This window comes from Lutra lutra, chromosome 2, assembly GCF_902655055.1.
Source record: "Lutra lutra chromosome 2, mLutLut1.2, whole genome shotgun sequence".
NCBI lineage: Eukaryota > Metazoa > Chordata > Mammalia > Carnivora > Mustelidae > Lutra > Lutra lutra.
In genome coordinates this window covers 152,364,463-152,388,677 of record NC_062279.1, presented here as the reverse complement: position 1 = coordinate 152,388,677, position 24,215 = coordinate 152,364,463, and the positions used below count along the sequence as shown (strand labels likewise).

General features: G+C 40.0%; 1 protein-coding gene across 6 annotated transcripts in view; it reads right to left on the bottom strand.

The window, feature by feature from the left end:
• Nucleotides 1–24,215, bottom strand: part of C1QTNF7 (C1q and TNF related 7) — a 110,674-nt gene that overhangs the window by 19,134 nt on the left and 67,325 nt on the right. The window contains exon 2 of one of the 6 annotated variants that reach the window (XM_047718928.1): nt 9,369–9,430. The exons of 4 other annotated variants lie outside the window; for them this stretch is intronic. The gene's annotated coding sequence lies outside the window, so the exon portion shown is untranslated. Of the gene's footprint in view, nt 1–110; nt 249–9,368; nt 9,431–24,215 lie in introns of those variants that run through there. One more of the 6 variants, XM_047718925.1, reaches the window with a different exon arrangement.

Sequence of the window (24,215 nt, the reverse complement as noted above, 5' to 3'; positions counted from 1 at the left end):
ATGGAATTTTCTAACAGCTGTCTGTTTAATAAACTCAGAAAGCTACCGTAATGAAAGGGGCCACTGCATCTACATTTGCCAAAGTTCTAAAAAAAGAGTAAACACCATACCTTGCTCTGGGTTGGTGGGTTGCTCCAGGATTCTAAATCCACAAGAGACTGAGGATCTTTCATGAGACCTTCGGCGAAAAACTTGCTTTGGTACCAGACAGAAAAAGAGATCCAAGTTCTCAGAGGTTTCCAAATAGTTGTGCTAAAAATAATTCTTTCCTTTAGTCCCAAAGAGCTAGAGGCCCTGGAAGTCATTCATGGAGTGAGGCTCAATCAGGGGCCGGTCAAAATTACGGTTTTGTTTGAGATAAACCTTAAACTCCTGCTTTCTTTGTCTGGTACATTTAGAGGTGCCTCCATCTCTGTGTGTCGTGGTCTCTTTTTCAGATTTGTTTACTCAAGTTTTTCCCTCTTCGTTTGTTTTCCACTGAGTGGAAGTTTCAGGAAAAAAATTACTCACTGACTGGAAATTAGTTGTTAACTTAGAGAAAAGAGTCATTTCCTATTTGAGAATTTTCAAGGTAGGATCTTCAAATTCTAGAGATTGGGTGTTGTCTCATGGAACAAACAAGGAGAGGTGGTAAATATTCTTGGTAAATATGGTGGGAAAAGTGCCCCTCATCCTATGTGCTTTGAAATGGAAGAGGGTTATGAACACTGCACTGATCTTTTTGTTCTCTGCTGAATGGGTAAATGATTGGGTATTTTTAGAAGACTGATATGTCTTTGTTACTATAGAGAACTGATCATAACAACTCAAAAGGCAGAATGATTCTCCAAAGCCTGTGACTACTCATCCTCGATGCAATCAATTTCTTTGTTCCCTTGTGATACGTACTTCTCACATCTCCTTAGCAACAGCAATATATAATTCATGATGTCACTTATGGAAATTTGGTGACTGAAAAACCTTGTTTTTATCTTGCTTTCCCCACCATTCTTCCCAAACATTTGAGAATGCTAATTGGAAGAAGTATTTTCAAAGTTATCAAAGTGGACACTGATGATAAATTTGACAAAGAAGATGAATGGGCTCCCCATCCTGCTAATCCTCATTTTGCCCTAGCTATCCACCTTCCTATCTGGAGGAAATGGTCTTTTGAATTTTTGGCTGTCCAAAATATGGGTACTATCATAAGGTAGTAAAAACCATGCCTTGGGCCCTGAAGTGAGACAGTTTTTTGCTAAATTAGAGCAGGGTGCTTTTTTTTCCAAATGAGTAAATTTGACATGTAGCACTGTGTTAGTGTAAGAGGTACAGTGTGTTACTTGATATACTTATATATTGTAATATGATTGTTGTTGTCATCGTATTACATAGTTATAATACAATAGTATTGTCTGTATTCACTATATTGTGCCTTAGATCTCTAGGACTTATTTACTGCTCATTACAAGTTAGTACCCTTAAACACCTTCAGTTTTATCCCCCTCCTCCCCTGATACCACCAATTTATAGAGCATGATCTTAATCAGATGTCCCTGGGTTTGTCTTCTCATCCTCAAAATAAAATTGTATCTTTCATTATTTCTAAGTTCTCTCACAGTTCTAGTATTCTTCTTCATCAAAGTGCTTGTGTTTGATTAGAAGGAATTTGTAAAAATGCCACATCTACTCATATGGGTAGAGATATGAGACACCTTGAAGGAGATATTTATTGAGAGAAGTCACTCAAGTGACTCTTTTAGTGTTGTGCATATAAGTAGGTACTTGGTAGTAGCTGAATGAAGGTTTTCCCTCCCAGGGATTTTTGGCTGGCGAGGTGTTGAGATTATTTGCTTAAAGCACCCACGGTCTTCTAGAAGGAAGGAACCAAGGGTCCAATTCCTCTCCATGATACAAATTTAAGGAAATCAGTCTTGGACTATAGGGTTGGTCTGGTCTAAGGCCTGTCATCAAGAAATCACAGAGTGGAACTGACCAGGAGGTAAGGCCTAAAGAATTTTGGGGTGGTGGCTTTGGTACAGTATATGAATGAGGCTGCAAGTTTGTCTGCTTTCAGTCATTCTGTCAGAGCAGATATCCTTGGGGGAACAGTGGTTAAACACACAATGGTGAATTAAAAGGATTATTACATTGAAACTTAGTAAGAGGGTAATATTGGGGTCAGCAAGAGCATCCTCTACAAAAGCACCTCCTGGAATGTGCATGGCTAGTGTTCAATGGTGTCACCATTTGGTGACAGCTCAATCAATGGGAAAGGTGGACAACCAAAGGTTTTGTTTTGTATGTTTTACCTGGGTTGGAATTAGAAATGACTCCTTTGAACCAAGCAAACCCCTAGAATTCTTCGGTTATTCATGGAGGGGAGGATTGAGGTCTTAAGTAGTCTACATGCTAATAAAAGCAAATGGGATCCTAACAATTCATTGAAAGAAAAGGACCATATTGAACTTAAATAGGCAAAGCAGGTCACTGGGGGTAAAATGCTTCCATTAGTTTAATACCAGTAGAACATCACACTTTATCATGTGTAAGATTTGACGCTCTGACTTCAAGGAATCTCCCGATTCCCCATACTGAAGTGTTCTAAGAGGCTGAAGTAGAACACCAGTCCTTTCAAGCTTAACGTCAGGTGTTTCAGGCTTTGGATGTGTTCTTTGTTATTATAATGTGATAACTTCTTAATGGGCTTTTCTCATTCACTCTTTGAAATAGCACAATCTCTGTCAAAGAACTTAGAAATTGTTTCTTGACTTCCAAAAGAGACAGATGTGTTCTTATATTACTGCCTTAACTTGGCAGAGTATTGATACAAATTATGGGTATTTATATTCACTCTTCTGTGTCATTCACAACTTCTTTAACTTCCCTTTAATGCTTGCTGATGAAGTTTCCTGTATTATTTAGGTACCACACTACTTTTTTCTGTTCTGCAATATTAGATTTTAAAAGTTATTTTTCATCTTAGATAACTCATAATCTGTAACTTCTCAGACATATTCTTCTCCACAAAGAGAACTAGCCTTTGAAATTGTCTCCTAGAACATTCATAGCTCTGATGGGGCTAAAGCTCGTTAGTGACTATTTCACTCAGCTTTTTTGATGCTTTTTTAGAGACAATGGTGAAAGTGATGGATAAAAGAATATGCTGAAGGGACTATTAGCTGAGAATAAAAAATCAGATTCTGTTTTTGCCCGACAGTCATGCCAAGGACAAGGTCGTCCTCTGCTTTTCCAATGAAGAGAAGTCTTTCCTCTCAGCTTGTGCTTTGGTTTTCCTGTAGCCTTAACTCACTTTTCAACTAAAGGCAATTCAATCTAGACAATCCTATCAATGTCCACAGAGCATCTAACAGTGTGTTGGTTCTGCTTTCAAAAAAAGCGTTCAGCCTTCTACACTGTTGATGGGAATGCAAACTAGTGCAGCCACTCTGTTAAATAGTATGGAGGTTCCTCGAAAAGTTGAAAATAGAGCTACCCTATGACCCAGCAATTGCACTATTGTGTGTTTACCCTAAAGATACAAACGGGGTGATCCAAAGGAGCTTGTGCACCTGAATGCTTATAACAGCAATGTCCACAATAGCCAAACTATGGAAAGAGTCTAGATGTCCATCAACAGAAGAATGGATAAATAAGATGTGGTATAGATATACAACAGAATACTATGCAGTCATAAAAAAAAATGAAATCTTGCTATTTGCAATGATGTGGGTGAAACTAGAGGGTATTATGTTAAGTGAAATAAGTCAATCAGAGAAAGACAATTATCATATGATCTCACTGATATGAGGAATTTGAGAAACAAGACAGAGGATCATAGGGGAAGGGAGGGAATAATGAAACAAGATGAAACCAGAGAGGGAGATAAGCCATAAGAGACTCTTAATCTCAGGAAACAAAGTGAGGGTTGCTGGAGGGGAAGGAGGTGGAAGGTATGGGGTGGCTGGGTTATGGACATTGGGGAGGGTATGTGCTATGGTGAGTGCTGTGAAGTGTGTAAATCTGGCGATTCACAGACCTGTACCCCTGGGGCTAATAATACATTACATCTTTATAAAAAAATTTAAAAATTAAAAAAAAAGGTTAAGGTTCATTTGCAGTTTTGCTAAGTGGGTTTTTTTTTTTTTTTTTTTTTGGTGTAAATATTCCCATGATAGGGGTGCATGTATTTTTTTGAATTAGCATTTCTGTTTTCTTTGGGTAGATACCCAGTGGTGGAATTATGGGATCATAAGGTATTTTTAATTTTGGGGGAAACCTCTGTAGTATTTTCCACAGTGGCTGCTCAAATTTACATTCCTACCAAGAGTACACAACAGTTCCTTTTTCTCTACATCTTTATCAACATTTGGTATTTCTTTTTTTTTTAATTTAAAAAATTTTAATTTTAGCCATTCTGTTAGGTGTAAGGTGATGTCTCATTGTGGTTTTGATTTGTATTTCCTGGATGATGAGTGTTTAAAAAAAAACAAAAACACTTCCCATCATGGCCAATTTCAAGCCACCAACCTAACCTTAACAAAATGCAAAGTTGGGAAGATATGTGCAGAACTGCCATTTTTCTAGGTACTCGAATTATTAAAAAATGTTCTAACTGATATACAATGAGCACTTATATGTTATGACATTACATAATTACTTCCCTTAATCTTCATTATAACTTCTTGAAATGAATAATTTTATCATTCTTCTTTTAGAGATAAAGACAGTGGGTAGTCTGATCCACAATTGGCCTACCCAACCACTATACCATATACCTCCCCAGGGTGTTGTTAACTTTACAAGATCAGGTTCCTGCATCTAAAGAGCTTTCAGGCAGGTGGAATGCACACCTGAGTCCTCTTCCTCCCTGGAGCACTAGATTCTGTCTGGAATCTAATGTCTTTCTTGCCTCATTGCCTTACTTATTTCATCTCCTCTGGCTTGCAAGTTCCTGCTAACCATGTCTTCCCCATGCCCCTTTCTTCATTTGCTTACATTTTTCATCCTTATCCATTGCTTTGTCTAGAAAATCTCTTTGATGCTTCAAAAAGTCCCCCTGACTCTCCCCATCAGGTACTGCCTTGTCTTCCCTTGAGCCCTCCTGGCAAATTATTTGGACCTTTCCTATACACTTTAGCTCATGGACTCTCAATTAGGTCTATTGACTCAGCATATCAGCAAATTAGGGCAAAGCATTTGTATTTTTCAAATAGTCTATGAGTAATTCTGATGGACAGTCAGGCTTTGGGAATCTTTGTTTGATCTTCTCTTGTTCAAATGATGCCCTGTCTTTTAGTCCTTATAAACCACAGGGTTCCAGTCATACAAATCTGGTCTTCTCCCTCCTTTCTCTTGTTCTTCTATTCATTACCTCATCACATATTTATTAAGCTGTTACTATATGCTAGCTACAGAATGCTTGGTCTTGGTGTTCAAGGGAGAGTAAATGTAGAGCCCTTTTAGAGGAAAAGTCTAGTGGAGAAGACAGACATTCATCAAATAATCACAGAACTGTGTTTAGCAGGTTGTTAATTTGGATTTCCCATCATCTTGGAGTTTCAACTGAGAACTCAAAGCAAGGAATAATGGGCAGTCAATGTCCATACATTCCTTTAAGACTTGCTAAGAACAGCTGGATCTGACACTGAGCTGTGGTCCACTTTCCATCCACATAAAAGAAAACTAGAAGTTAAAAAAAATAAGTAATGGTTGAAGAGAGCCTCCAAAGTAAAAAGCTGTTAGCTGATAAGAGAGTGCTAATGAGCTCTCCCCTTCTTTCCTATGAGGGAAGTAAGGGAAGAGTGATACCCCCTCTCCAGCCAGGTGACAAGGACTTTAAGAGATCACCAATAGTGGGAAAGAGGCCCACGAGAAAGAAGCTGTTTATTTTCCAGTTGGATGTTTAACTAAACTGTGAAGCTAAAAGCCTTGCAGCTTTCACAGGATCAGAGAAATGCAATAAGTAGGTTCTGGAGGAGCTTGACCCATCCCTGGAGGTTGATATCTTATGATATCATAGAAACTAGAGAATTCTAGCTCTATAAAAGCAAAAGGCTGTCAGAGAAGGGAGCCAGCATAGGGATAGCCATCTGAGAGACAAGGGTACATGAATTTCTTAAGAGACAGATGGTACCAAGAACGAAGGTGGAGTTGGGCCATCGAGATGGAAACTTAAGCCAGGTCAGAGTCTTCCTAGAACAAGGTAGCCAGTAAGAAGCCATTGAGTACATCAATGAGTACAGAAGCTGAGGCTGGTGTAGGGCAGTACAAACTACCAACCAAGGAGTGAATCACCCATTCAGGGAACTGTGTGGTATGGAGGTCTCTCAGAAAGCTTCTAATGACCCTGGGAATATGTTCAACTAGAGAGAGTTGGCATTTAAAGACAGGGCACATCTGTGTGTGGCAGGAAAGAACCATGCAAATAGCTCATACTGAGCAAAAATAATTTGATCATGTTTTTATAATTTGTTTATGTTCTGATCTGACTCTAGACATGTTCAAAGTGGAAGGAGGGAGAAGAGTTGGAGGAAGAGCAAAAAACCATAGTAGATCCTGAGTTAAATGCATGGAAAGAGAACAGGCTATGTTTTAGATGTGAGATGAAAGTTATTTAGATTTATCTTTTTAATATGTGAAAATAAGTCACAATTAAATAATGAAATTGGGTCATGTAACCAAAAATGACCAGAAAGTTAAGGAATTTGCCTTAGATGTCATGAAAGGACAGAGAAGAAGGATCCAAAATAATTTGACTAGAAGAAGTGATGGGGAAAGAAGGAAGTTGTTTCTTACTTATATCAAGGACAGATAAGGTCATTCGATAAATTCAATAAATTCTAGAGGGTGTTCTAAAGGAAAAGTGAAGAGTGTTTTGGGAGTGTTTAGCAGGGTGACTGACATAGCTGAGACCATGGATCAGGAAGGGCTTGCCTAGAGATGTGGTATCTGGCCTAAAATGTGAAACAAAAGCTGGCATTAACCAATAAGAGGTTGTGAGAAAACATTTTCAGGCTGAGGGATTGCCACATGCAAATGTCTTGAGGTAGAAGAGGATAATTTTGAGGAAGGCCATTGAGAAGCAGCAAAGGAGAGCCTGAGTCTGGAGGGAGGATGGCTCTCCTAGCCATGGAAAGTTCTGGTCTTTTTCCTGGGGTGGTAGGAGCCCCTGAAGGACTACAAATAAGATTTTATGAGTCAAGCCATCAATTCTCCCTCAACCCCGATAGGTTATAACAGGATAATATACATGGAGGTGATGCTTGTTTGCCACTTTTCCAGCTTTTCAGTGTGGTTTCTAAACCCACTCTGCTTTCATTATAGGAAAGAAGAGAGTTCTTGTGAGAAAACTAGCTTGCATGTTCACTCACTCATTGAATGAAAAAATGTTATTGGCTCTTACTGTGTGCCAGGAATTGTCCCAGGCCCTGGGGATCAGAGTTGAAAGAGGAAGAGAGGATCCTGATGTGCATGGACTCATATTCCAGCAAGAATCTCACACCATCAGGGAAGGAAGGATCCTCAGAGGGCATCAGCCTGATTTTCCCATTTTACAGACCAGAAAACAGATGCAGTGAGAATAAGTGACTTGTCCAAAGGTCACAATTGCATGGGATGTTGGATTTAGTACTCAGGTCCTTATATGATTTCCAAGAGTCACTCCTTTCATAGCATGGCTGCTCAGCAATCCCTCATTCCTAACTTCACATGGAGAAGACACTGCAGTATTTTTTTATATATAGAAATATAATTGAGAATTAACAAATAGCATTATCTTTGATCATAATACTTGATACTCCTCCTTATGTCCAAAATATCACTTCTCATATTTTAAATCATAAGAAATGTTTTAAAAATTGCAGAACATTTCAAACATACATGAGTGTGATGCCTACTGATGCCCCAGGCATCCAGCAGCCAGCTGCAAGTTACCTAAGGGGAATATTGTTTCCTTGGTGTCCTATTCACTTAGGCTCCCTTCCCCCCTAACACTTGCATTTGGTAGCTTTTGAGGCGAATTCCACACATCATATCATTTATTCTGTAGCTATTTCAGAAAACTTAGGAATTTTTATCATCTTGGATAACAAATAACAGAGCAATTGACACCCTGCAGCTCCCTCGGCCCTTGAGACTTCTTAATCAAAAACAAGAATATTTTAGATAAGTCAAAAATGTCTTAAAAGCACTTTACTCACAGGCTGCCATAGTGTGAACTAAAAGTTCTGAAATGTAATTTTACAGAGCTGTCAAGCTTTTTCAGGGATCTTTTCAGAGTACAGTGGGAGTTCTCTGACGACCCATTACAGAAATTCCAAGAAGCCAGGCGAGTTCAGTAGGGAAGACCCAGCAGAGCTGGTCTTCCACGCCGCCACATATCCAGGATGGGTCCTGCTAGTGCCAGGTGCTTCTGTGTTTGGCTTTCAATAACAAAACCTGTCAAACTGACCTGAGATTATTTAGAAAACACTGGAGAGCCTGTGCTGTTTTCAAAATGTCAGGTAATCCTGGAGTCTTGAAGGTGAAGGCTAACGGGGTGATCTGAGTTGCCTTGGGAGCTGAAGAGTCCATTGGCACAGAATGGAGCAGGTCAGCCCCAGAGCAGGTGTCCACAAGGCTGGGCACTGCCCCTTCCATCCCCATTATGGTGCTGTTCATTGAGAGAGACGAAGGGAGAACTTGGGCAGTGACAACCGGACTGACAGACCATGAGAGCAAAACCTCTATGTGTCTGCTTCACAACGCCTCTATGCCTCCAGGTTGTGCCAACTTTAATTTGTTCACTTGCCTGAGAAATATGGGGCATATGAGAGATGCTGTACCTTTGTGTGTGTGTGTGTGTGTGTGTGTGTGTGCATGTTCTTTTTTTCAGACATTGAGCTATGATCGACATAGAATGTTGTATTCATTGCAGGTGCATAGCATAGTGATTCAGTACATGTGTATGTTGTGACATGGTCACACAGTCTAATTAACATCCAATACCATACATAGTTAACAAATATTTTTTTTCTTGCCAGGAGAACTTTTAAGGTTTACTGCCTTGGCAAATTTTAGATGTACAGTGCAGTATTAACTATAGTGCCCATGCTGTACATGGCACGCCCAGGGCTTGTTTATTTTATAACTGGAAGTTGTATGCATTGGCCCCACTCGCCCATATCACCCACCCTCCCCAACCCCAACCTCAGAAACTACCAATCTATATTCTGTAGGATGTGTCTGAGTTTTGGTTTTGTTTTTAGATTCCACATATAAGTGAGATCATACGACATTTGTCTTTCTCTGCCTGACTTATTTCACTTAGCATAATGCCCGTGCATGGGTGGCAAATGGCAGGATTTTATTCCTTTTTTATGGCTGAATAATATTCCATTGTATATACATACCATATTTTCTCTATCCATTCATCCATCGAAGGACACTTAAGCTTGTTTCTGAGATGCCGCATCTTTGAATGATGAAAAATAAAAAAATAGTTACCATTTATCAAGTGCTTATTGTGTCAAGGCACTGTCCTAAGCACTTTATATGTATTTCTTGGTTATTCTTTACCATGAGCTCAGGAGGGAGCTTCTAGGACTTCCTCATGGTGCACAAGGGGACTGAGATTAGGGGTAGATTGGCAGTGCTGGTGAGGGGGCAAAGAGGACTCCAAAATCCTCCTCCTCCCCAAACCAACAGCCTTCAATCAGCCTCCTGGTTTCTTCTACTATAAAGCTTTCACACCCCTTTGCCTGTCTTTGAGACTCTGCCAAAATGTATGTGATGATGGTTCACTCCCTTGCTATAGCAAATTCAGAATAAATAACATTTTCTTGTTCTCATCTGGTTTGACTTCACTTATTTCCACAATATGGATGCCCACAATCATTTGTTTCACTTCTCAGTTTATCTAAAGTTCTAGAAGGGAAGAAGGGTACTAGTCATTGGGTCCCCAATAAATGTGGAGGAGCCAACCCCTACTTTTAGGGGATTTTCAGTCTCTATGGGGAATCTAGGATTCTGTACATGAGTAATACCTTATATAGACTCAGGTATGAGAAAGCACCCTTATAATGTGCTCCTCTGGGGCAAGAACCCTGTCTCATTCACCTATGCTACCCACATGCAGCCAAGGGCTAGAATCTAGAGGTGCTTGCTATATAGTGGTGGATTAATGATTTATTCTAGAATAAGAGCAAGAAAGTTAGTCTTCAATGCTGATTGGGTTCTGGAGGCAACTACTGACTAGGATGCTTCAACAGCCACGTGAGTAGCTCCCCTACTTCCCTTGTCTTTCCCCCAAACTCTTGCAATAGCCTCTGAGCTGCTCTCTGTGGTCTTGCCATCTTCTACTTCAAGTCCGAGCTCTCGTGTGTTACTAAAGTGAACCCAAACAATGGGCACTTGATAAATGAATATTTGCCATGTCAGTGAATAATATCACTTTCCTACTTAAATTCATTCCAATAGTTAAGTCCACTCTATAATATTGTTTGACCCAAAATATCCATTAGATAGAACTTTGCCACAGGACAAATGCAAGGGAAAATCACAGAAGGCACATATGGGAAGAGGTATTACTTGTTGGTATGTGGGGTAGCTTTTGTTGGAATGGTGAGATCCACCTTGCTCTCGGATTCCCAGAACACCTTGGAAGTCAAAAACAACTGCTTTCCCTTCTAGCTGGCTACAAAGGGCTGCTCTTTCTCTAATGGTCTCTGGGAGGACCTGCCCTCCCAGGACATTAGTTACGGGGCCAGGGCAAGGGACCTATCTGAAGGGTTACAGCTGGCAGCCCAGAGGAGGTTCTTCAAGGGGCTAATAATCAACATCATTTATGGGGACTCCTAATTTGAAGGCAACAAATAATAGCACCTATTTATGAAGCACCTACTATAGGCTAACCATTGTAAATCCTGACCACTGAGTGAAGTAGGTATTATTATCTGCTTATTATAGAAGTGGACAGTCAGGATCCCAAATGAGAGAATTTGCAAAGGTTGTGAAGCTATTAAGTAATAGTTCTGGCATTCAAACTCAGATTTTTCTGACCCCCAGACCAAACCTTCAGTTTAATATGAGGACACTAAAACTGCTTCTCTCCTATGATTGTTGTAAAGATTAATTGAAATAATCCACAGAAAATGAGTGCCACATTGTGTAGAGCATAATAGGCACTCAGTAACTATGAAGTGAGTTAATATTGCTGGCATTATCTTTGCTGCTCTGACTATTGCAGCTTTGGCTCCTGTTTTCTGATGAGTTTCTGTCCTGTGTTCTCTGTGCCCACCTGGTTTGCACCTGAAAACCACCCAGGGGCCTATGGTTGCAAGGAGGCCAGAGGTAATATGGCCATTTAGTGATGAAACATTTCTGTGTTTTGAGAATGTCTGTGTGACATTATCTAGGCAGAAAAATGGTGATGGTGGTGATGATGATGATCATCATCATCATAATTATTAATAATAATAACAACAATAATAATAATAATAATAGCTTACATTTATTGAAAACTGTTAAGTTCACTTCTTTGTGGGCATTTCAGTTCTATTCCAAGTGTCTAGTGTTTCTAAATGTCTACCTGAATAACAGAAGACCCTTGTTCTCTGATTTGCTTCTTGCTGAAAACATTGGAGGCATTCTGGAAGGAGACCCATGGACGTGGGCCAGTCTCAGAGTTAAGAGTGACAATAGACCCAACAAAGGCAAAGATTTAGCAGCAGGTGGTACCACTTGCACACATATCCCCTGCCAGCCAAAACAACATTCTCACTGACTCCATCCCAGTGGAGAAAGAGCTGGAAATCCAACAGTGACTCATAGTGTGCTTGGGAAGAAAGCTGAGTATAGTGGTTTTGGCAAAAAAGGAAGAAAGAAATGGAATGTTACCACAGTCTAAATTAGCAGGACTCTCCACATCTTCTCTCTTCCCACTGACATTTCTTTGTGGCAGCTGGCGGAATAAGACCACCGTCTTTGAAGGCCAAAGTCGTCATCGCCCAGCCATGAGCCCTTGGGCAATTTGCATGAACTCTCTAAACCTTACTTTTCTCTTCTATAAATTAAAAATCTAGAACTGCTCAGACCAGGTATGATTGTTAAAATTAATGAAGTAATGCTTCTCATTGACTGGCATTTGTGCTACTCAAGCAATGTTGGTTTCTGTTGGTGAAAGGAGAAGCAATTCTAGGTCAGAGATATTCCTTTTTTTCATTGTTGTTGGGTTTTTTGTTTGTTTGTTTGTTTGTTTTGTTTGTCTTTTTGTTTGTTTGTTTTAGCAGTATTTAGAATTTACCTTCTTGCTGGTACTAGGAAATGCTTGAATTTGGTGGTGCTCCTTCTGGGCTCTAGATCAGTGTTTTCAGAATATAATCTCATCTATGTGGTTTGAGTAACTCTCTGAAGGAATAACTTCTAAGCAATTTCTTGAACCTTGAAGGATGATATCAGGTATCTGGGAAAATAGGTGCGAGGTGGGGTAGAGTAGGCTGTCTAGACAGAGCTAACAGCTTGAGGAAAAACGTGGCTCTGAAAGAGGATAAGATCCCTTGGAAAAAGTAGGACAAAGCTGTTGAGGAGCAGAATAGTGTGAGAAGCATGATGAGAAATCCAGGTAGAGGCTGAGGCAGAGGCTGATCACAGGAGTGGAAAGGTCATTGTGGATCCTGGACTTTATGTGAACAGCAATACGAAGCAAGGGGAGAGACAGGACCATACATACAGTTTTAAAAGATCTCTTGGACTGCCATGTGAAGAAGGATTGGAGGAAGGCAAGAATGAAGGACTATGACAGATAACACTGTCGGGCAAAGACAGATAAGAAAACGAACCAAACACTGGTCATGTTTCTAATGGAACCAGTGACAAGTTTAGTTTTTTTATTTTTTTGTTTGACTGTGTGTGTGCATGTGTGTGTGTGATTTCCTTCTAATACGTTTTCTTGTTCACAGTTTACAAAGTTTTCATCAAAATACATGTATTCTTTTTTTTTATTTTTTTATTTATCATGTATTCTTTTTTAACCTCAAGATTTATTGTCTATGCTCTATATGCTCAATATCATTGTCATACAGAATTATTCATATTTTATTTTAAATATGTACTCATTAAAGAAAAACTGTAGAAGAGGAAAAGGTGAAAAATAAAAGTAACACAAATTATAGTTCTATCTCTCAGATAACCACTGTTACTATTCTGGTTTATTTTTTTCTGTTATTTTTTGTTCTGTGTGTGTGCATGCATAGATAATCTGTTCAAAGATTTGTGATATTATCTATCATGGTTACTACTCTTTCTTTCTTTCTTCCTTATTAAAATATATCTGACACACAACATTGTGTAAATTTGAGGAGTAAAACATGTTGATTTGATACATATATGTATTGTAATACAATAGCCGTTGTAGCCATACAATGTCATAGTCAACTTTTTTAGAATCCACATATAAGTGATATCATATGGTATTTGTCTTTCTCAGTTTGACATATCTCCCTTACCATAATGACTTTAAGGACCATCCACATTGTCTCAAATAGTAGTATTTCCTTCTGTCTCATGGATGAATAATATTCAATTGTATATACCACATCTTTATGCATCCAATGGGTAATGGGCATGTAGGTGGTTTCCATATCTTGGCTATTGTGAATAATGTTGTAATAAACATGGGAGTACAGCTATCTCTTTTATATCCTGTTTTCTTTTCCTTTGGATATGTACCGAGAACTGGGGTTGCTGGATCATCTGCTTACTTTTTCTTTAACTTAATATTATATAATAAGCATCTCTCTTCTGTTATTCTTTGGAAACGTTAATGGCCAAATAATATTCATCAAGTAGTTATACTATAATTTATTTAATCTTCTTCCCCCCCAATGATTGGACAATTAAGCTATTTCCATTTTTTTCTGTTATAAATAACATTACATTGAAAACTTTTGTGCATAAGCCTTTATCCCTATTTAGGATTATTTCCTTAGGATATATTCCCAGAAATGGAATTACTGGGTCAAAAGATTTGGATGTTTTATGTCTCTCTTGATATATGCTGCCAAACTGCTTTCCAAAAGGTTGTGTGAATTTACACTACCCTGTTCTTGTATGAAAACAAAATCCAGAGGAAAGTAAGCTCCCCAACAGTCAGGCACCCTTAGTCCCTGGAACACAGACAGAGCCACAGAATCTTCAATTTGGAAGTAATGCTAAAAGTTGGCAAAGCTGACCTCTGCTGATGCTCCATCATGGCAACATGCTTTGTGGAGAGGACACTGAAGCTTATTCCACAGTGGTATTAACAATAGTACCATCTCTGGATTGGGTATCCCCAAATTTTCTATGCAGCCCCAGCCACGGGTTAAGCCCCAGTCATCTGAATTTCACAGAACTAGAGCCATGCTGGGTGCATAGTGGGTGCTCAGCTGACCCTGCCAGATGGCATACAGGTGATGAAACACACTGTCTGGGTTGAAGTCATCTCATTATCTTCCTGGATTGACAGCTCTGGCAAGACACCAGAGTCTTCCTCTGGTGTGGTCAGGTCTCAAGTGTATCAGAAGCCCCAGTTCTCAGAGGGTTCCTCTTCTATGGAGTCTTTGAAGTATGAGCCTTTCCTAAAAAGCTTCCCAGGGGCCCTTGCTCAAAAATCAGTCATGTGGCCAAGGAGGTAGAATCTATTCCTACGTCTTCTGCACCCAAGGTGCAAGCCCTCTTGGCCCACCATCCAGGACTCCACACTGACTTTGACCTACCAGTGGTTTTTGCCTTGCTCATTGCTGGGCTTCTTTTGCTTTTCCATAGCTCTTCAGGCTGTCTAGAACCTACCACTCTTCCAGATCACCTGAAAGCTGGCTCTGCTAACTCCAGACCATCCATTCACTCCACTGAAATTTATTCCACTCCCTATACCAGCTACCGGCCTTACACTGAGGTATAGAGTTAGACAAGCCTTTTCTAGTCCTTATATACATCTCATTTTTGTGGAGCTCTGTGATATTGCATGTGTTTTTCTCTTTCAACCTGCGAGATCTTTCTCTCTGTTTCTTCATCTGGTTCAAGCCCACACTTATTAAAAAAAAAAAAAAATCTTCATTAACATTCAGCGATGTGCCCAGGCATTGGTCAACACTGTTGAGCAGACTCAATGAGGTGTCTGAATCTTCAGCGGGTTAGGGGGCTGAGCAGCTCTCAAGAGCTTCACTGAGTGCCATCCTGGATTCTGCACTGTGCTGAAGGCTTCACACATATCCACTCACTTCATCTTCTTACAACCAGAGAATGTAGTTACTATTATTACTATTTTCACCTTACACGTGGAAAAACTGAGGCAGAAGAAGTATGTATCTTGCTTGACACCATGCAGGCTTAGACTCTTTTTTTTTTTTAAAGAGTTTATTTATTTATTTGACAGAGATCACAAGTAGGCACAGAGGAAGGCAGAGCGGGGGAGGGGTAGGGGAAGCAGGCTCCCCGCTGAGCAGAGAGCCGGATGTGGGGCTCCATCCCAGGACCCTGGGATCATGACCTGAGCCGAAGGCAGAGGCCCCAACCCACTGAGCCACTCACGCTCCCCCAGGCTTAGACTCTTAACCACTATATTTTACTCCCTCTTTTCTGCAAGTAATTACATACCAAGCAAAGCAAGTGCTACAAAAGAAAAAAAGGGAGTTGGTGATAGAGATTAAAAAGGGGAGGACTACTTTATTTCTAGGGATCATGGAAGACCACTCTAAGAAAGGGACATTTAAGGAGATTCATGAAGATGACTTAGCTGGTGAAGACAGGAGAGGAGTCCCTCAGGAAAGAAGAGCCTGAAGGTCCTACGGCAGGACAGGGCTTTGGGAATTCTAGCAAATGAAAGAACAGTGGGTTGGGGCTTACATGGCAAGGTGACCAATAGAGGCAGGCAGAGAAATAGATGAGGTCAAATCACTTCAGGGCTTGAACAGTTTAGATTGTATCTTAAGAGTAATGGGAGGGGCACCTGGGTGATTCAGCTGGTTGAGGTTGAACATCCGACTCTTGATTTTGGCTCAGGTCATGATTTCAGGGTTGCGAGATTAAACCCTACATTAGCTCTGCACTCAGCAGGGAGTCTGCTTGCCCTCTCTCTCCCCCACTTTTGTTTTCTCTCACAAATAAATAAATAAAAACTAAAAAAAAAAAAAAAGTAATGGGAGCCACCAAGCAGGGGAAACCATCATCTTTGTTATTCTTAAAATGATGCTCTGGCTGCTGTGTGGACAGTGGATTGGAGTGTGCTGGGGAAGGGAGATGAGTGATCAGTTGGGAGGCCGATGCAGCCAGTAGGGCAAGAGATGGTCATGGTGGGCACTGTGGTGGCAGGAGATATAGAGGAATGGAAAGATTTTAAACATGTTTTTGTTTAAGTCTTGATGGATTAGACAGAATGTCCTATGGGAATCTCTCTGACCTCATCAGTCCCAGCACCCTCTCTCTGCTCCATAGCACCTTAGCCCATGATCACACTGGTGATGGTCTTCACTTTGTCTTGTCCACTTTCTCTCTGTACTGGATGCTACCTATTGTTTATTGTTTTGTTTACTATTGCAATCCTACCACTAGAATAGTGCCTGCCACTTGGCAGGTACTTGATCAATGACTTAAAAATGTGTGAAATTTGTCACTTACTGTGTGCCGGTCCCAGCACAAAGTCACTGTGCATTGTCTTGTGAACTGCACTCAGCAACCCTAACAGAGGTGGTTAATAGTTCATGCTTATTTTACAGAAGAGGAAACAAAGACATAAAGGCCAATCACCTTTGTTACAGTTATGTAACTATGAAGGGTTAGAACCATGTTTTGAACCTGGGTTTGTTGGTGGCAAAGACCATGTGCCAGAACACCCATCAAACTTCCTGTCTGCACCATCCACCAGGCTTGCATATGAGGGAAGCAGAACTCTTGCCTGGATCATCACCAAATAAGAAATCCTGGCACAATATGGTAGGCAGTAAGTAGATGTGCATGGAACTCTATCCAGATTAGACAGTGCATGCATAAAATGGAGTATCATTCAGCTCTGAAAAAGGAAGTACTGATACATGTCATAACATGGAAGAACCTTGAAGACATTATTCTGAGTGAAGGCAGCCAGACACAAATGGTCACATATTGTATGTGTCCATTTGTATGAAATATCCGGAATAGGTAAATCTATAGAGATGGAAAGCAGAGTAGTAGTTGCCAAGAGTTGGAGGTGGGAGTGAAAAATGAGAAGTGACTGCTTAATGGTTATGGGGCCTTTCTTTTGGCATGAAGAAAATGTTTTGGAGCTTGATAGAGGTGGTGGTGTTACATTGTAATATGCTAAATGTCACGGAATTGTTTACTTTAAGATGGTAAATTTTATATCATGTAAGTTTTACTTCCACAAACAGTAATGCATGGAAATGAAATGCACTAGCTCCAGGCTAGTGGTTAACTGAGGAGCAAGGAAAGGATCAAAATGGAGCCTCAGCTTAAGTGGTGATTTTTAATTTTTTTTAATAAAAAAATAAACTTTAAAGAAAATTTCTTTATAAAACATCTGAAATTAAAAAAAAAAAACAACCCTAGCATTATTTGAGTTATTGCTGGAAATTCTTCCATATAGCAAAGGGGAGCTAAGGCAAAATAGAGTGCCAGAGCAGAATGTGAAGGCAGAGTTGGACAAATTTCAGCCAAATTCTCCATCCACTAAGCCCTCTGACTTAAAGGTAAAAGAAGGGACTCCAAGGTCATGCGACTCAGACACTGTGTGTGTGTGTGACCACAATTCCCATCTTTAATGAATGTAATGTCAATGTGAGTTCTAACCAACTGCAAATATCAGCTTCCCATAAACTGGTCTTTCTTCCCTCTTCAAATGGAGAAGGATTTGTCTGGAGAAACCAGTGTACTTCAGGTAGAGGCCTAAGTCTTCCCAACTGAGGCTCAATCAAATGTCATGGAAAGATCTGGTGCCTCACCAGAGTAACTGCCCAGGTTTGCAGGGAAGTGGAATTCAGGTACTAACACTTACCAAGAGGACTTTGCCTGGGCTGCAGCACTGTGCACATATGTCAGTATGCCTAACTTCCACACTCGCCTTTTGGGTGGGTTGTGTTTGCTTCCTTGTAGTAGCAGAGGAAATGGAGGCTCAGGTGAGGAACATACCCAAGGTCACAGAGAAAGACAGAGTTGGGAGTCCAACCCAATATATCTGCTAGAGCCTGTGTTTGCTGCTGTGCCCCAGCATGAGAACAGAGCCTGCACAAAGAGGTTTCTGGATAGGCACTTGTTTAATAAATAAATGAGTGGTAGAAAAACAAAATAGTTTTAATGGCCAAGTAGTTTGGTAAAGATTCACAGAATTCAAACCAGCTAGGGGATAGGCATGTCCAAAATTGTGCAAATACAAAATGGTGCAACTGTTAAGGAATGCAAAATGTATATTGAAAAATACATATGAAGAATTTGAAAATTGTGCAATTCTTTGCCTCAACATTTCTACTTTTATGATTTAATTTGAAGAAAATTTTAAAAAATGTAGACAAGGTTAATGTACAATGGTGTTGATCACAGCTTAACATACTCTTTTTTGGTTATTACAAATTATTTCTTTTACAGTTGTAGATTGGTTAAGTCAATGACATATCAACAAAAGAATCTACATTCTATAAGAACAGTTAATGACAGAGGTAAATGTTTATTATATATTTATTAAGGGGAAAATAGACTGTCAAATAGTGTCTCTAGTCTCTAGAATGTCTCTAGAACATTCATTTTGGCTTTAGGAAATAATAAATGTATCACAAAGATGAGAAGCCTCAATATCAAAGTATTAATGTGGCTCTATTGCTGTGTGGACGTGTTATGGATGATTTATATTTTCGACTTTCATTTCCATTCTGATTTCCAAATTTCCATGTGGGGCCATAAGCATATTTGTTTTGGTTTTAAAAAGTCAATAAATGCTACATTAAAACAAAACAAACTCACTCTACCCTCCCAATAGATAGTATCATGTGTGGATAGAAGGAAGGTCCTTTTTTCTCAAAGAAATAAAACTGATAATATAAGAGATTATTTGTGGATATTTATCTCAGTGTATTTTCTCTTCCTCCCTCTTTTTTTCCTTCTTTCTTTTCCTTCCGTCCTTCCCTTCCCTTCCTCCCTCCTTTCCTTCCTCCCTCCCTTTTTCTTTCTCTTTCTTTCTTTCCCTCTTTCCCTCTTCTTTCTTTTTTTCTTCCTTCCTTCCTTCCTTTCTTCCTTCCTTCCTTCCTTTGCTTCTTCAATATACAATTTTAGCTCCTTCTCTTCCTGGCGCCAAATTTAAACATTTAGTTAAAGTCTCAAATTCTCTTCTTCTACACTTTCTCATTGAGGAATTTGAGAGCAAAGAGTCTTGGATTTTAGACATCTGGGAATGGCCAAGATTTTGGATCAGTTTTGTGAAGAGATGTATTTGTTCAGTTGAGCAAGTGTGAAGCAAATGCTTTCAGCGTGTCTATTAATCTTAGTGGTCTGAGTGATGTAAGGGTACGTTCACTCATGTTTTATGATGTTTGGTTTCATAAAAATATGTTTGGTTTCAAGGCATTGGCCCCTGTTCTCTGTTGACTGGGAACAAATTTGGAGTATGGAAGGCATCTTGAATTTTTTCCCAAACCTAGTTTGTTTTTTAATCATCAACTGGAACTCTGTGATGGTTATGACTAACACATTTGTGAGTTCATGAAAACATTTACTTTAGTAGAAAAAAACCCAATAGAACAGCACTAGAACCAGAATGCCCTATACCATATTTTGCCGAAAGTCTGCTGCTGGTTGGTTTTAGGGCTAGATTCAGATGGCTGTTATCAAGCTGAGAAGACATGGGGCCAACTCCATTTAGGTCATGGATTGTAAAAGGTAAAAGAGGAAAAACAAAAGGATTTTCTAGGTGAGTTGAGGAAATGAGCCTGATTTATTAGCAGCTAGGTCACAGGCAGCATTCTCCTTGCAAAACACCAGAGTTGAAGTTAATAATGTTCCCAATGGTGCCCTCAAGAGCCATGTTAGAACAGTTTTATCTTTAATCAACCTTCAGAACTTTGAGATGGCACAGGGGAATGCTTATATTATAAGGTTCAGTGAAAAAGTCCCAACGCAGAAATGTGCACATAGGATTTTACAAGGAGAAAAATAAAAATTAAGAAAAAGCACTCTATGTTAAAAAAAGAGAAAAATATAATAAAATCTTTCTTGTTTTTTCACGATCATAGAACTGTTTGTTGTTGTCTACCTTTCTGAAACTTGTAATAATCATGCACTATTTTTATAATAAAAGATTCATTCATTCAACATGCTGTACCAATCACCAAAGTTAAAGACTCAAAAATGACGTAGCCTCTTATCTGCCACGAAGAAGATTACAGCACTCTTGGGAAAGGAGACAGAGAGATAAGAAGTGACCAGTTGCCATGAGGGAGGGATATGTGAGGTCACAGGGTGAATCAAAAAAGCAATGGTGTTATATTTACATGCAGAGTCAAAATTTAAAAATAATCAAGTGCGTATGACCATAATGAGATTGTCCCGTGTGCATGAAAGAATGTTATCTCCTCGAGTGCATGGTGTCCTGTCTAGTTATGTGTGTTTCATAGGGTGGGATCCTTACACTGAAACAATCCATTTTGTAGGGGCTGAGGGAGGTGCACACAGGTATTGGAGTTAGGGCTTTGTAACGTGTCAGTTTGAGAAATGTCATGGGTTAGTTTCTCTGAATCCTTGTCTTCACCTACAGAGGCTGTAACTTCACTGATGCATCTCTTGAACTCTCCCATATTCATATGCAGTCACCTTGCTCTCTTGGATGATGTGTTTCAGATGGGTAATCTTCCTCTTTAATTCCAGCCACTGAAGCATATCCCTTTTAGCAGGAAGTAGAGTGATAAAGAGCTCAACCAATTAGTTAGAAATCACTTTCCAGAAAGAGAACACAGGCTCTGGATTGGGTCTCATGGGGTTTTCTGAAGAGATACTGCATTAACTTGGATGTAGAGTTGTTTGTTTTGGCTGTTGAGAAGACTTTTTGGGGTGTTTGTTACTTTTAAACATCTCAGCCATGTTGTATGTGGTGGAGTTTGTTTACGTTGGTTATCTCTCTGTCAAAGAAGTGTTATTCATTTGTTACACAAACAGATATTTAGTGTCCACTATGTGCATGGCCTGTTCTCAGAGTTGAGGTGATAGTGGTCAGCAACGGACAAGATCCTTACCTTCAGGGAGAGATAGGTAACAAACATGTAGACAAACAAGTGGATAGGGAAATTGTTGATAAATGTTGTGCAGGGGGTGGTCGTGGAAGGGTTGTGTGCACACTGCTGGTGTGGTTCATTTTGATCACTTTTGTTAGCAGTTGCCTGGGCAGGATGGTCTATACCTGTGCTTTGGCGTCAGAGACACCTGGGTCCTAATCACAGGCCTGGTGCTAACTCTGTGACTGCAGGAGAGTTAGGTAACTCATCTGAGCGTCTCTCCTATTTTGCAGACAAAGATGCTCCCCGTCAGGGTTGTTGTGATCACGAAATGGGTTAAGTGAGGGATGTGGACCATGTTAGCTGCTCAGAAACGGAGGAGCGGCCATACCTTCTTTAAATGCTATCTCCATCTCTAATGCTGGTTCTGTCAGGATTGCTGGAACTCTAAGCCTGATAGCTTTTCTTTCTTGTGTCATCTCCAAGAAATAACTCTGCAGGTACAATTGTGTCCTTCCGTGTTGTCTTTCAGCTTTATTTACTCCCCAGGTATGGTAAACTGAGTACAGGCCACCCAGAGATGTCCACGTCCTAACCCTTAACACCTGTTACTGTGCAACCTTGCTTGACAAAGGGCCTTTGCAGACGTGATGAAGTTACAAGTCTTGAGAGAGGGAGATTATCCTGGGTTATCCAGGTCAGGCTCCTGATAAAAAATCAAGGGTCTTTACTAGAGGGAGGCAAGAGGGTTGGTGTTAGGTAAAATAATGTGAGGACGGAAGCAGAGGGAAGCAGAATCAGAGAAGAGGTGCTATTTGATTGTTCTGAAGGTGGAGGAATGGCCATAAGGCAAAGAATGTAGGCAGCCTATGGAAAAGAAAAATTGTCTCCCCTAAAGCCACCAAGAGGAATGCAGCCCTATGAACCTGTTTTAGACTTCTCACCTCCCAAGCCGTAGATTAAGAGCCATGTTGATTTAAGCTACCAAGTTGTTGGTAATTTGTAGCAGTAGGAAACAAAAACAGGTGAAACCAGGGGATCCTGCCTGAGCCCCAGGAAACATAAGAGTAGGGGTTGATCAACATAATGATTTCTAAAGCCAGCATGCCTGTGCTAGAAGCCCAGCTCCACCACCTACTAACTGTGATCCTGAGAAAATTCCAGTCTCTGGCCTCAATGTGCCTTCCATAAAATGGGATGAAAGCTAACCTACATTTAGGATATATGTTAGAACATCGGCATGTGGCAAGTGCTCGGGAAAGATAAGTTGTTATTAATACCACAAGTTCTTACTGAATTGAATTACTGTCTTTCTGGAATAATGGAAAAGGAATAAATTGTTGGCATCAAGGTGCTGGGAGAAGCTCACCAGAGAGTTGCTGAATAGTGTCGAAGGATTGTTTTAGTCAGTGTACATGCTCATTTCCAGGGAGGGCTTTTTTCAGAAGGAAGAAGGGCAGTTTCTTTCCTTCCCTGCTCACATGAGGACAATGGGACGTGAGCTGGGTGACCAGCATTGATGCTTCTCAAAGATCTGGGTTGTCTCTTGCTTGTAATTAAAAATTAATCTTGAAGATATAACAGCCAAATAAAATGTTGTCCTGTGAACTTTTTGCAGTCCTGTTTGTCTCTGGTAGATCACAGGCTGCTTTTTTCTGCTATGCAAAAAGTTATTCCCCTGATAATTCTGAAAACCAAAGAAAGAGCACATTCACACGAAACTCTTATTTTTCTAAGTTTATCTAGTTAGGATAATACTGTTCTCTAATGTAATTTCATATTTGAGGAAGAGAAGACTTGCCATTTCTGTGACTTTAGCCTAAGGAAATAGTTTTTAATTCAGTGGAACTATCTACATACAAAAATGTTCATTGCAGCATTATTAAAAACAGCAAAAAAAAATGGGAATAAATGAGAATGGTAGATGATGGGGGTCATTAAAGGTATTGTGGCATAGTCACTCGGTGGAATATTGTGCAGCTCATTCAAAGTATGGTCATAATGACTCTGCTATAATAGGGAGAATATTTGCAATATATTGACAGAAAAATTGAGACAAAACAGTGTTTGGGGTGACTATATAATGCTTATGATGATTATAACTCACACGTTAACAGCCTTGCAGAAAATATAACAAAATACCAACATCCATTGTGTTCACATCATGGAGTTGTGAATTTTTTTCTCCTCTCTATTTTCTAAATATTTTGTAATATAGCTATTTGCATATTCAAGTAAAAATTAGGTAAAAAAAAATAGAATAAGCCAAAACTTCACAATAGTGTGGAAGAAGTCCAAGAAAATTATAAATGCACAGATTTACAAGTTAAGTGGAAATGCATACAGAGTTCTGATTTCCTAGATTGGTGCTGATTTCAGGAACCCTAGGGTGAGAAATCTTGGCTGTTAGTACCTAGAAGGGCGTGTGAAGACCATTCTAACACATAAGCTTTCTTCCTTTAAGACAGCTGATTTGGGGGAGCCTGGGTGGCTCAGTGGGTTAAGCCTCTGCCTTCAGCTCAGGTCATGATCCCAGGGTCATGGGTCCGAGACCCACACCGGGCTCTCTGCTCAGCAGGGAGCTTGCCTCCCCACCTCACCTCCGCCTGCCTCTCTGCCTACTTGTGATCTCTGTCAAATAAATAAATAAAATCTTAAAAAAAAAAAAAGACAGCTGATTTTGCCCTCCAAAAATGATTCAGTTCTGATTGTACCAGTCACCTCCATTCCAGTTCAGGGGCTCTGGAGAAAAAAAAAAATTCTTTTCTTTACGGAGGGCCTGCTATGTGCCAGGCTCTGGGCTGAGTCCTATAGTTCATTGTCTCCTCACAGGTCTGTTAGTTTGGTCCTGTTATATGGATCTGACAGACCGGATGCTCAGAAAAGTGAATGATAAGTTGGTTGGGGCAGAGGCAGGTACAGAGCTGAGGCTTTTGGACTCCGCAGCTCATTGCTGCAGCTAGGACTCTAACTTACAAGGCTGCCCTGAGACCCGCCAGCTGATTCTGTATAATTCTCTGTTTTTCAGGGACC